Here is a 14241-nt window from a genome sequence, read left to right as displayed (position 1 = left end):
TTATATCATCTCGTATCTTTCCATTTTTCGCATAAGTTACAGATTGAGGGGATCGCAGCCTTCCAATCACTTGTAATGCTGGAGGGACAAAGAGCTTCCTTCCTCTCCTTTCCTCGTCCACCGCACCTCTTCCTCTCTCTCTCCCTTTCTCTCTTTCCACCCACAGTACGAATCAGAAGAACCCACACTGTGTACGTGAACAAAGAATACCGCTTATCGAGGCCATATATTTTCCAAACACCAAAGCGGAACATTCACAGGAAAAGTACAATACGTATGCATTACATTTCCTCGTGGGATAATGTGCCGCAAAAACAGGGATGGTCCGGCAGGTGTGGCGGGAAGGGGGTTAGGGGTGATATGGGGAAAGGCAGGGGTGAGGGAGAGGTAAGGGTGAGGGGGTGTAGGGAGGGATAGGGAGGGTGAGCAGGTGAGAGGCATGACTTAACATATGATCGTCTTCCTGATGGCTTCCTCTCTCTCTCTCTCTCTCTCTCTCTCTCTCTCTCTCTCTCTCTCTCTCTCTCTCTCTCTCTCTCTCTCTCTCTCTCTCTCTCTCTCTCTCTCTCTCTCTCTCTCTCTCTCTCTCTCTCTCTCTCTCTCTCTCTCTCTCTCTCTCTCTCTCTCTCTCTCTCTCTCTCTCTCTCTCTCTCTCAACATCACCACCAGTAAGAGTAACAGTAGTAATAGCAACACCATAACTCCATTCACCATCACCACTCTTCATCCTCACCATGCTCTGCCACCATCACCATCAGACATCACCATCACCACCATCACCACATTTTACATATAACTTTTATCATATTTTGTGATAGCTGTATTTTTAGCTGACGTTCCTATCAAGAATACGTTTACGTACGTGTTTTGGTATCTTGTTCTTATTCTTCTCTCTCTCTCTCTTTCTCTCTCTCTACAGGTGACCCTTTGCACATTCCTCTTGATAAAATTCTGAGTTGCAGCAAGGTGGAGAAAAATCAGTATGTACTGTAACAAGTTATTCCTTGTCACTTTTAATTGCAAGATGATATAAAAAACACAAGTAATTTTCGTTTTTATGACTGAAAAAAAAACTTATGGATCAAAATTACAAACGTTCTTCTTTGTTTGACTTTAATATTTCTCCCATCTAGTAGAAAATAAAAATGGTAATAAGAATCGATCTCAATCAGCACGTAAAAACAATGTAAAACAGAGAGAGAAAAAAAAAGGGAAAATATACGTAAAACTTTAAAAATACCATTCTTTTATCTCTCTTTTTATTTACTTCCATCCTACGATTTATGGCGAGACGTAAAAGAAAAGTAGCTTTGTTCCATGTGGTGAGATGCAAAACGCGGTGACACGGCGGCTCAGAAACAGGTGGCGACTTTGTGACTCGATGGGATGCACATGCTTGTGACTAATAGCGAGAACCAAGCGGCTGACAGGTATTGCAGTGCCTGGAGGAGGAAGTCATCGTGCTGGTCATCTGAACCATACACTAGGTAAATTACGTACTCATACAACACTTGCATACATGACAGTAACGCAGCTGTGTGTGTGTGTGTGTGTGTGTGTGTGTGTGTGTGTGTGTGTGTGTGTGTGTGTGTGTGTGTGTCCTCGCACCCGCCAGGAAGCCATCGACAGAGCCCTCCGTAATTAGAGAGCATTTAGGAGACAATAACAGGCCGTGTGTGTGTGTGTGTGTGTGTGTGTGTGTGTGTGTGTGTGTGTGTGTGTGTGTGTGTGTGTCAACAGAAACACACACACACATCTGGCTGTCGCGCTTCTCTGTTCGAGTCTGAATCGCGGTTCCGAGGCGGTTCCTTTGTGCTACCTGACGAAGGGAAGAGACTGAAGAACAGGATGAGGAAGAGTAACAAAAGCAGCACTATTAATATGTATCAATAATGATAGTAGTAGTAGTAGTAGTAGTAGTAGTAGTAGTAGTAATGGTAGTAGTAGAAGGAAGAACATGAGAAACAGCAGGGGCACTATTAACAGAAATACTGAGAGAAGTAGAGAATGCAGTATAGTTTGAGTAAAAAGTAAAAGGAGGAGGAGGAGGACGGAAGGGGAGGAGTTGTAGGGGGATAAAACAAAGAAGGAAGTGGCGATGATGTATATACTCGTATATGTGGCGGTGTGTGTGAGGTACTGATGCTTTCATGCGTGCTTAATGCTGTGATAATGGCAGCATAAATCCAGTATACGAGGCAACTCATCTGCATCCTCTTCCCTCCCTTCACGCACGCATTGTCAAGTCATTACATCACCTGCTAGGAGTAATTACCGCCTCGAAGGAAGGGAAGGCACCGCATACATATACATTCATATTCTTTCCATTCTGTTTACCGAAAGAAAATATAAACTGGGTTATTTGAGGAACACATTCAGGTTTATTAGCGTCTGGCTATTAGCGGGTGGTGGTCCCTCAACGGTGGCTGGAAATAACGTTCTGTTTCTCATTACTGATAGTATGTAAAAGACGGAACGACGTTTACGACCGCCAGACAGCGGGGCAGCGCCGTCAGCAGCGTCAACGTGGCACGTGGCGCACCGCAGCGAGTGGCAGGACAGTCCGCTCACGACCAGCAATGAGAGCAGCTGTAACTCCTGCATTTGTACCACGGTTGCTCTATGTATTGGGTTCCAGTGAAGCCAGACATTGATTGAGTCTTTCACGTTCCCGTTTCAGTTATATGTTTGTTATTATTCTCTCTAGATACATGACGTCTTGACATGAAGATACAGATACATGATGATATAGATAGATAGATATATAGATAAATATATATCGATAGAGATAGAGATATACCGAGATAGAGCTACGGATAAAGAGAGATAAATAGAGATGGACAAAGCGAGATTGACAGAAGTAGAGATAGATGGATAGAATAACAAAAAGAAAGACAGACAGACAGATGGTGAGAGAAACAGATGGACAGCTTGACATACATATGCATGCCACATATTCTTAATCAATGTCAGTACAACGTATCCTTTCCTGTTCTTTCATTACGTCCAGTGAACAGACCACGTGGCTGTACAGATGCGCAGAAAAAATGACAGACACACAGGTAGACATACAGATAAATAAAACATCGACAGGTGACCAATAAACAGATATTGAAGTAGCCAGAACAAACAAAGAGAAAAGTTAGATCTACACAAAAGCAGAATGGTAGACTTACAAAAAAAAAAAAAAAAAACAGATGTAGACAAGTGATTAGTAAGCAAATATTCAGGTAGACAGAACAGATACAAAGAAAATCTACATAGGAAGACAACACTAACTCAGTAAGCTAGCCAGATAAGAAAACAAGCAGCCAAACAGCCAGCATAGTGAACAGAGAGGAGAATGGACAGCTAATCACTCAACCAGTCATGTACACAGACAGTTATTGACCAGTGTAACAGACAGTAGAGATAGGCAGGCATCCAAGGAGACAGCTTGTGTAAGTATCAACCAGTCAACGAGGCAGATAGAAAGAATAGTAAGCCAGCCAACTGTAGATAGGCGGCTAATCAGAAATCTAGGTACACAAAATAAAATAATAAAATAAAAATAATAAATAAACAAAACAAAAAAAATGCTAGCAGGTGACTCACTGGAATAAATATTTTTCTGCTGATTTTATTCAAGATTTAAAGCTGACAAAAAAGACTGATGAAATATATTTGTCTAAAAAAGTGACATCTAGTATCATGTCTGTCTGTATGTCTGTTAGTCTGCCTGTCTGTTTATTTGTTTCTTTTATATATCTGTCTGTCTCTCTGTCTGTGTTTTTTCCTGTTTGTCTGTCTGTATGTCTATCTTTTTTATTCTCTCTCTCTCTCTCTCTCTCTCTCTCTCTCTCTCTCTCTCTCTCTCTCTCTCTCTCTCTCCTGACCATTAACGCCTCGCACTGATGGCCTGGTTGCGTCCACATTAAGCTTCACTTAGCCAGCGCGACAACGTGAGCTTTACTGCCCCCTGGAGACGCCCTGCACCGTCCCTGCCCCGCCCCGCCTCACCCCGGCCTTTTGCCCTCCACCCGCCCCGCCTCACCTGAACTCCATCATTACTCATTCTTCTCTCTCAGAATCCCCACGAGTCTTCTCATTATCATCTACTCATCTCCCCAGTCCTCTTGACTGTCTCTCTTTTTCTCTCTCCTCCTCCTCCTCCTCCTCCTCCTCCTCCTCTCGTATCACTCTTAATGACTCCATCATCAGCATGCCCTCGACTCATTTTTATTTATCACCAGTCATCCTCTCTCTCTCTCTCTCTCTCTCTCTCTCTCTCTCTCTCTCTCTCTCTCTCTCTCTCTCTCTCTCTCTCTCTCTCTCTCTCTCTCTCTCTCTCTCTCTCTCTCTCTCTCTCTCTCTCTCTCTCTCTCTCTCTCTCTCTCTCTCTCTCTCTCTCCTAAGTACACAGGTGAGCACGCCTCGGTGACGCACGAACAAAAGCCTTACGTGCTCCTTTTTTTATGGTGTTGACATGTATTTCCGTTATGCCGAACACGTACTCATCCCTCTTCGCTGATTACAAAACACACGTCCCCTCCATCACCCGACACCTTTATTTACCGCGCGGCGTTACGGGTGGCTCGCCGCGACCCAAGATTGCGCCCTCCCTAGTGTCGCCTTTCGCGGACACGATACTGCAATGTGATCCTTAATGCAGAGGGTAATCGTCAGCGTAGACTTAAGAAATGCAACTGTAGCCGAGGTAAATTTGTTTCGTGTGTTACTCCTGTCTTCTTTTTAATTTTCCTATGTTATGTTTTACCGATTTTTTCGCTTCGACGCTGCAATGTGATCCTTAATGCACAGAATAATCGTCAACGTAGACTAAAGAACTACAACGGTAACCGCCGGGAATTTATTTCGTGTGTTGTTCCCGTCTCCTTTTTCATTTTCCTGTCATGCTTCACCGTCTTCCGGTTCGACAGTGCAATGTGATACTTAATGCAAAGAATAATCGTCCTCATAGATCGTTTCATTACTAAGGAATTGCTTCTATAACCACAGTAAATTTCTTCATGTATGAGACTCTCCCTCCCATTCAGTCTCTTATTACACGTCTCGCTGTCTCCGGCCGTGACGCTGCAGTATGGAAGTGTCCTCAGCATATATCGTTTTACTACCGAGGAAATACAACTATAACTGCTGTAAATTAGCTAGTGTAATATCTTCGTATTCCGTTTCGTGTAATTTGTTTTACTGTCAGCAAGAATAAGGTTGGAGATAATTACAGTATCCTTATTACGTAGTGTGTGTGTGTGTGTGTGTGTGTGTGTGTGTGTGTGTGTGTGTTTTGTGTGTGTGTGTGTGTGTGTGTGTGTGTGTGTGTTCTTATTCCTTTTCGTACTATTTGTTTTAATGTCAGTAAGAAGAAGACTGGGGTGCATGTTTTCAAACGTTTCAGTACTTTATCTTTACTTTTAACATGCTCTAGTGAGTGTTATTGGGATTCTCAAGTGCGTTTGTTTGGTTTGAGTGACATTCTAACAAGCATTCTATATTATCAACCTGGCTAATGATCCTTGCTGCCTTTGAAAATAGATACTCTTCACAACATTATGAAGTGTGTTTGCATGATAGTTTAACAGTGATAGTTTAACAAGCACTCTGCACCATCAAGAGAAACAGAAACAGCCTTGAGAACCCAACTAATGATCTCTGTGGCCTTTGAAAATATACCTTATGAGTGTCCAATAAATACAAGACCTTGAATTAATGATAGTGTCCTCTTCCTTCCTCCGGTGAGTGTGTCAGAACCGCAGCAGCAGTACGTATATACACCTTGGGGGGCCTCACCTGAAGAATTGCTCGTTAAAGAAACTAATGAGATGATCTAGCTCAGGTGTGTCATCCACTGGGAACCTCACCTGTCCTTCACCTTCACCACACAGGAAGCGGAGAAGGGAGAGGGGGTGGAAAGAAAGGGATAAAGTATACGCGATAGTGGCAGTTATTAGAAATATGAGTCAGATCCTTCCCCAGTCTCCGTTACGTGTGTGAAGGAATATCCCACAGTGTCGCCGCTCTTATTAAGGGAGGGAGGAAATGCAGAGAAAGTTGTACGTATGTGCTATTGTTATTTGAGGATGATATGATTACCTCTCTCTCTCTCTCTCTCTCTCTCTCTCTCTCTCTCTCTCTCTCTCTCTCTCTCTCTACAAAACTACACCATCTAAAGAAGCTATTTGTAGTCCAAACCACTACACATATATAAATAGGGTTGTAAGACATCAATAAACTATATTCTTACTCCATATCCATACTTACATATAGATTAACTCACATGGTAGTAGTTATAGTACCGGTGGTGGTGGTGGTGGTGGTGGTGGTGACGGGGCTGTCCCCACGTGTTGCCGCCGCCTCCTCCCCGCATTGCTATTCAACATGAGGCAGGTCGTTCTCGTATATCCATTCTTAACCACCCGGATCGTGCTCGGACGCTATTCTTTCATTCCTCCTAAACGCCTCAGGTCATTTCCCACCATAATGACCCTTGCCTTGTGTGGGCCGCTGCTGTGTGGGAGAAAGGGAGAAGGGGGTGAGATATAAGGGTATATGAGACATCAAGGGAGGAGGAAATGGGCTTTGGGGAGGGATGTATAGGAAAGGATAGGTAAGGAGAAGGATGGTCATTGGTGAGGGAAGGTATTGGTAAGATATTGAAAGAGGTGAGAATGAAGGTTAATGGAAGAAAGGTGAGAATGAGGGATAAATGGCATCGAGAGAGAGAGAGAGAGAGAGAGAGAGAGAGAGAGAGAGAGAGAGAGAGAGAGAGAGAGAGAGAGAGAGAGAGAGAGAGAGAGAGAGATATGGAATGGCTGAGTAAGTATAGGATGGGAGAAAAGGTAGAGGGGGTGATGGGGGGGCAGCAGTTAGCACCTACTTGCTAAACGCCCCATGATCGGTATTTGCGCCCTCTGAGAGTTGCCTCCGCCCCTCCTCGCACCCTCCCAATGGTGCCCTGATTAGAAGGCTCGTTTGGCCGTCCATCCGCGGCCGCCCTCCTCCCCAGTGACTCCCTAATACTGATCACGAGGGATTCCTGCACCGGGAAAATATAGTAATCTCTTCATTATGGTCTTGATTGTTATTGTTGTTGTTGTTGTTGTTGTTGTTGTTGTTACTGCTACTACTACTACTACTACTACTACTACTACTACTACTACTACTACTACTACTACTACTACTGCTACTTCTTCTACTACTGCTACTTCTGCTACTTCTGCTACTACTACTACTACTACTACTACTACTACTACTACTACTACTACTACAACTACTACTGCTTTTTACTGCTACTACTACTACTACTACTACTACTACTACTACTACTACTACTACTACTACTACTACTACTACTACTTCTACTACAACTACTACTTCTACTACAACTACTACTACTACTACTACTACTACTACTGCTGCTGCTGCTGCTGCTGCTGCTGATGCTGCCGTTAGTTTGAAGTACAAGTAAACTTGAGTGATTCCCTGAAATATTTCCTCCCACCTACAGTGTTTTGTTGTCTTCTCTTCGTGTTTCTCTTCCTTTTCCTCTTCCTCATCTTATCCTTTCTTCCCCTAATTTCTGTGGTCTTGCGCCTATATTCTCTTCCTTGTCTTTCTCTTCCTGCTCTCATTTTCCGTCGCTCTTCTCCTCCTCTTCTTCGTCCTCCACCTCCTCTTCTTATTTCTACTCGTCCTCCTCATTCTACTGCTTAACCTCGATCTCTTTTCCGTGGCCTTTTTCCACCTCTTCTTACTCCTCCTCTTTGTCCTCTTCCTCGTCCTCCTCCTCCTCCTTCTCCGCGGGGAATGGTGCAGCAAAGACCTCATTGGAACAAACACACCCAGGCAAGGGGACGCTCCTCCCTTTCTCTCAATTTCTTCTCTTGCCCCCAGTGATTGTAGTCATTTGGTCGCCGTAATGCTTGAATTACAAGGATTTAGAGGCTGCAACAGCGCCCCGGGGAGACATGGGCTGTTAGTGGAGATAGTAAAAGCCAAGTTGGGTGGAGAAGTGGACTCGCGGGGCCAGACTTGGTGAGGGGAAAAAGGAGAGCAGGAAATACGCCTCGCTCAAGTTTTAATGCGTCCATGGAGCAGCCGAGTCTTCCTTCCTTCCTTTGTTTGTTGGTTGGTTGGTTGGGGGAGGGCCAGGCAGGCGGGCAGACGGGCAGGCAGACAGACAGACAGACACCTTCACATCTTTGTTAATTCTCTGCCCATAAAAGGAATAAATGGTATTGTTATCATTATTGTTATTGTTATTACTATCATTACTGCAAACTGCGTGTGGTTTTACGTGGCGTTGCGTTGAATGGAGCAGCGTGACTCAGGCTTGATGTGGCCGGCATGGCGTGTTGCGATAGTTATTGTCTGGCGTGGCGTGACATGAATGAGGTGCGGTGTAGTGGTGGTGTTGTGGTGTGGTGTGGTGTGCTAGTCGTAGCGTGACATGGCTGAGATGCGATGTAGTGGTGGTGTTGGGGTATGGTGTGGTGTGGTCGTGGCGTGGCGTGGCGTGGCGTGGCGGAGGCTCCGTGCCGGGGTGTTGAGACCGTCCGTCAGGCGGCGGACGACACATGATCGCAATATAGGAGCAATAAAGAGCCATGATGCGTCATTATAGCTGAGTTATAATACTTATCAATGTCAGACGCAGAGACGAACATCGGGGCGGCCGCTTCCCTCCCTTCCTCTTCCTTCTCTGACCCGGACAGTCATCATTATAAAATCTGTGTCTCTCCCTCCATCGGCAAACTTTTGAACAATTATAGCGGTAATGTCGGCGTCGCGCAGGTCGTCGTCGTCCTCATGGGACTGACCGCCGTCTTTATGGCCCCCGCGGTGCCACGTCTCCCTGAAGCACCGCCCGGGATGAGGTACAGGTCCCTTACTCCCTCAAGGTGTGCGGGGTACAAGGATTAGTAAATATAACGGTGGCGGTAATCGGGTCTCGCCATCAGTCCGAGCCATGCGGTGCGTGGCCGGGACATGACGGGCCGGAGTCTTGGCAGCGGCGGACGGCAGTTGCTCTTTCGAATGATACGATCTTGACGATAAAATATAAGTTATATCATCCGCACAAAAAAGAAAGATATCCGCTTATGGAGTTGGTTTATACTTGTGGTCATTGGTGCAGCCTCCCTCTCCCCCTTCCTGACCCGCCCTCACGCACCCTCCCTCGCCCTCTTCCCGCTGCTGCCCGCCCCCCGCCGTCTCGTCCTCAACAGCCTCATTGGCGGTGGAGTGGGGCTGGCTGGTCCGTGTCCACTCCATTTTCCACGTAAGTAATCTTTAGGAGACTCGCGACTCGGGGACGAAGAGGAGCGGGTCGAGACGATGCGAAGAGGAACGTAGCGCGGACATCGCATCGATCACTGCATTGCGGGTTATCGGAGACTCGATAAAAATCTGTTGTAATAGGGACATCACCCCCCACCAGGCGACGCTGACGGGCCTGAAGGAGAACATCCGAAGCTGTCCGCCCTGACCATTAAGTGGTGAAGCCTGGAGGTTCTCGCCGCCCTGCTTAGCGACGTGACGCGAAGGGCGGCTTGGAATATAACTTGTTTTTCTTATGTGTCGTGATGTAACTGCCCTGTAAATGTATGTTATATGCACTGTGTTGCATGAAGGGACATGTTAGGGGTTAGGAATTATAAAAATGGGTTATTTATACTAGAAAAAAGGCCTTATATGTTAAAGTAATGAAGTAAGTCTTGCATATGTTTGAGAAATGCAGTTACTTTATCGAGTGTTATCTGATAGGTTTGTGTTTCATGTTTAGTGAAAAAAATATGAGACCGAAAGGAAAGAAGAGAGGAGAGAAGGAAGGAAAAAAAATAAATAAATGGAGGAAACAAAATGTGCTTCAAGCGATTTTTGTTCATTATGGTATTGTTATTTTGTATTGCGGTTTACTATTGAGATCAGGGGTCATCAAATCACGCAATGGCTTAGTGTGCGAATCCCGTGGGAAGGTTGAGGCGCCTCCCACAACACACACACACACACACACACACACACACACACACACACACACACACACACAGACACATACCTCATATTCGTAGTAATAGACTGCACGAAGGCATCTGGTTCTCCCCAAATTGCTTGTAACGAGTGCTGACATAAGCAAATCATTCTCATACCTAGCGAATACGTCATGGAAAATAGGAAAACTTAAATAATCGTATTAATATGTCTTATTTAACACTTATTGCTTATTTATGACGATAACTTGTGTCTCTAAATTTGCTTCATTTCTCACTTGCTCTTCTTTTATTTCCATTATTTTTTTCCCGTTGTTTTCCTTCGTCTTCCCTCATTTACTTTTCTGTATTTTTTTGTTGCCTTTCTTTTCCCTTCTTCGTCCTTCACTCATGTTCTTTCTGTTTCTGGTTTTCCTTTATTTTCCTTCCCTTTCTTCATCCCTTACCCATCTTGTCTTCTTTGTTTTCTTTGTTTTTTTCTATACCACGTTCTTCAGTTACTTCTACTACGTTTTGCTTTCCTTTGTTTCCTTTCAATTACATCTTACTTCCATCTCACCTTCCCCTCTTCTCGCCATCTTTATATCCTTAGTTTCCTCGTTTTCCTCTTCGATCATCACCTTGCATGTACTAATTTTATTATTTCTTTCCTCCCTTCCTGTTGCATCTCTTCCCTAGTCTTGCTTTCAGTAGTTTCCCTTCCACTATGTCTTCCGTCTCTTCCTTCTCCTCGTGCTTCCGACTCTCCATGCATGAAATTGCTTATCTTTGTGTGTTGATGCCTGGGGGTGCGCTGAAATATTTGCTCTGCGTGTTGCCATTAGCATGATTTAAACGTGCATGAATCTTAATTAGTCGATGAGATATTGGGACAAGTTTTAGCACCGCATCCGCTTGTGTTTGTTGTCATTATTGTTATTTGGTGTATTTAGTTAAGATTTTTTTATTATTTATTTTTCTTTTCTCTTTCTCTCTCTCTCTCTCTCTCTCTCTCTCTCTCTCTCTCTCTCTCTCTCTCTCTCTCTCTCTGGTTATGGTTGTGCAGAATTTGGCTTCTTTCTTGATTTAATTAACTTAATAATAGAAAAAAATAGTTTGAATTTTAATTTTGGGTGATATTTTTATATGAAATCTCTCTCTCTCTCTCTCACTCTCTCTCTCTCTCTCTCTCTCTCTCTCTCTCTCTCTCTCTCTCTCTCTCTCTCTCTCTCTCTCTCTCTGTTTCTCGCTTTCTGTATCTCGTTAACTGTGTTTTGGCAAGTCCATTACCTCGGCGCCGCGGGATATAGACAGCTTTCCTGCTATCAGTGGAGATAAATATCTTCCTATTGTATGAAAATGCGTGTGAGATCTCACTGATGGGGAGTAACGAGTATGGTAATAAACGCTCTTAGAATGTATTATCGTTATTTCTTCCTACACTTTTATCTGGCGTGGAGGGAAGATTGGTGTGTTGTTTCCTAATCTTTGTCTCGCGGATGTCGTCACTCCTCCCCTCCGTTCTTTCCCTCCTCTCTCTCATCTCTCTCTCTCTCTCTCTCTCTCTCTCTCTCTCTCTCTCTCTCTCTCTCTCTCTCTCTCTCTCTCTCTCTCTCTCTCTCCGATCGGCATTCTTCCATTCTCTTCTTCTTTCTCCCCAAGCGTCGACCTTCCTGTCTGTCTCTCTCTCTCTTTCTCTCTATCTCTCTGTCTGTTATCCGTCTGTTTTATTGGTTATTCTTTCCACTGGGGTTCATCTAACGCATGAGGCAAGGGACCTACATGCATATAAACGCTTACTTAGCCGCCTTGTGGTGAAGAAATGAAGGTAATCTATAGTTTTAGTTGATTGTGCTGCGGTCGAGAATTGAAGTTGATGTGAATTTATTGATACCACCGTGGAAAATTCAAATTAACCTTTACATCTACAAGGACGTAACCAGTAACTTCCTCTCCTTCTTCGGTGTATTACGGTGATTCTCGCACATTCAAGGACTTGCCCTTCAGTGCTGCTTTAAGTGTATCAAAGCCACTAAAACTAAAGTAAAGTTACCCTAATCTACCATTGCTTACTAACTCCTTTATTTTGGTGAATCGAGAACCATCTACGTACACCCAGTTAACCAAAACTTTCCTTTAAAGGTAATTTGCTGCGTGTCAGGTTATCAAAAGAGACATCACGCGTAGGAGACTGAAGCTCCTCGCCATTGTGTCACGGACGAACACGCCTGCAATTAATTCGTTGTGGTGGCCGCTGACCGCAGGACTGTTGGGTGTCAGGCGTCCACCCTGCCGCCTCTGCCAGGGGTCCGGGAAGGGATGGGAGAGGCAGAGAGAGAGAGAGAGAGAGAGAGAGAGAGAGAGAGAGAGAGAGAGAGAGAGAGAGAGAGAGAGAGTCAAAGAATAACTGCCGACTTATCACATTTTTTTTTACATCTACGCTTTTATGTGATGTTTGATGTACGTTCATTTATTTATCTATTTATTTGATTTTTGTATTCAGGTATACGTATTTAATTAATGCTACGTTGTGCTGAAAGGCCTCACGTCACTGTTATTTCTTGAGAAGATGTAAGCGTTTCTCATGAGTCTCATCGCAGCACCAAGCTATCAGAGGACGCATCTATCCTGGCGGAGACTTTGTTTTGTTCTTTACCGCACCATCCCCGCTGCTTTCCCGCCCCTTTGCCTCCTCTCGCCCTCGTGTTTCCTCGGCGTCAAGATCATCTGCACTTCCAAGATGGTTATCGCCCACCCAGCACCGGTAACAAAAGACCGTAACACTCTAATCTGGCGGCCTTTTCTCCCCTGGAAGAAAACACCCATTCAGGCGCCTCCTCTGTCGATGTTCGGTCGCCCCAAGACGGTAGCCATCAACCGGGTCCGCCTCTCAAGAATTTTTTCCCAGTACCCCTCCCCGTGCTTCCCTTGTCCCTCTCTCCACCTCTCCTCCTACTTCTCTCCTCCAGCCGCGTTCTCTGCGCACTCCTCCGACGGCCTGCCATCAAACCCCGACGGTAACCACAAATTAGAAAATGTCAATTATCTCTCCGTGATCTCTGGAGAGGACGAGAGGGCTGAGGGAGGGAGGGGCCGTTGTGGTAGCCGCCTCTGTTCCATCTCCCCAGGTAGTCCCTTTTCGGTCCACCTCACTAGACCAAAAATCTGCTTCATTCTCCGTTTCGTTTTCTTTCCCAGCTTGTGAAATGCACCACACTTGCACGTGGCAGGATGTGTACGGTGCTGATGCCTCAATGGTAACTCAGCACGGTATCTGTACATAAATTTACGACTAGGAATGGAAGCAATCAGTGGGAGGCAGTTTATCAATAGTTTTTAGCATATTTAGGCATTCTTTACCGCCCACCTGTGCCGTTCTCCCGGTGCCATTAACACCTTAGTAGGAGATGAAGTGACCGTAACCCCCAAGAGGAGGCGCGTCGATAACCACATCAGTCTCGCTCTCTCTACCTTATTCCAAAAAGTCTCGTAAATAATTCCCCACAAAAAGATTAAATTGTGCCTTTTTTCCCTCTTGGAACATTCATTTAAGCTGACTTCTTCCAAATAGTAAATTTCCATTTTCCAATTACCGGGGAGTGCGGGTTTCGTCCGCCGGTGATTGGGGGACGTGATGCTCTCCCCCCTCCTTGCTCCTCCATCACGCCCCCACTCCCACCTCCTGCTCACCTACCACCCATTCTCCCCATCACGCCCCCTCACGCCTACCTACCGCCCACTTACCGCCCTCTACCTCCTCATGCCCACCTCCCACCCACTGACAAACTCCTTCCCGTTACCCAAACCTTCAAGAAAAATACTGAGCGTGACTCGTACATTAGACGGTATCGCCTTGCCCGGTACTCACGTGAAGACACGCCGCTGGCTGGCCTGCACGCACGCCGGGGGTGTTGAGGGCGCACTCCGGGCCTACAGGCGTGTGCTGCTCTGGGTACAAGTGTTGCAATCCTCTGAGGAGACGTGTGTGTTGGCGTTTTTTTTACTGCATTTGTTTATGTACGAGTTATGAGTGCCCTCTGTCGTCCGCTAAGGTTACTTCGAAATCACCAGGGGGTATTTTCTGATCCCAGGAGTGAAGCAGGCAGCACAGTTTCTTCTTTTGCATTATCTGGTGTTTGTCATCGTGTGTTTGCTGTTTTCTTCTTATGTGTTTGCCATTCTGTTCTTCCAAGACATGCTGGAAAAAGTAAAGAAATACAAATATTTATTTTTCTGACTGATTTTGATGAATTTTTGCAATGCAGGAGTAACAATT

General features: G+C 45.2%; 1 protein-coding gene across 3 annotated transcripts in view; it reads right to left on the bottom strand.

Moving 5' to 3' along the window:
• The window catches only part of LOC135100055 (homeobox protein EMX1-like), a 31029-nt gene extending 17087 nt beyond the window's left edge, over window positions 1–13942 (bottom strand). For 2 of the 3 annotated variants that reach the window (XM_064002935.1, XM_064002938.1), the window contains exons 1-2: window positions 13834–13942; window positions 6275–6504 (exon numbers count right to left, since the gene is read on the bottom strand). The gene's annotated coding sequence lies outside the window, so the exon portion shown is untranslated. The remainder of the gene's footprint in view (window positions 1–6274; window positions 6505–13833) is intronic. The other variant, XM_064002937.1, reaches the window with a different exon arrangement.
• Window positions 13943–14241: the final 299 nt, after the last annotated feature.

Source organism: Scylla paramamosain, chromosome 4 (genome assembly GCF_035594125.1).
Source record: "Scylla paramamosain isolate STU-SP2022 chromosome 4, ASM3559412v1, whole genome shotgun sequence".
NCBI classification, from domain to species: Eukaryota; Metazoa; Arthropoda; class Malacostraca; order Decapoda; family Portunidae; genus Scylla; species Scylla paramamosain.
This window is presented reverse-complemented; position numbering and strand designations above follow the sequence as displayed.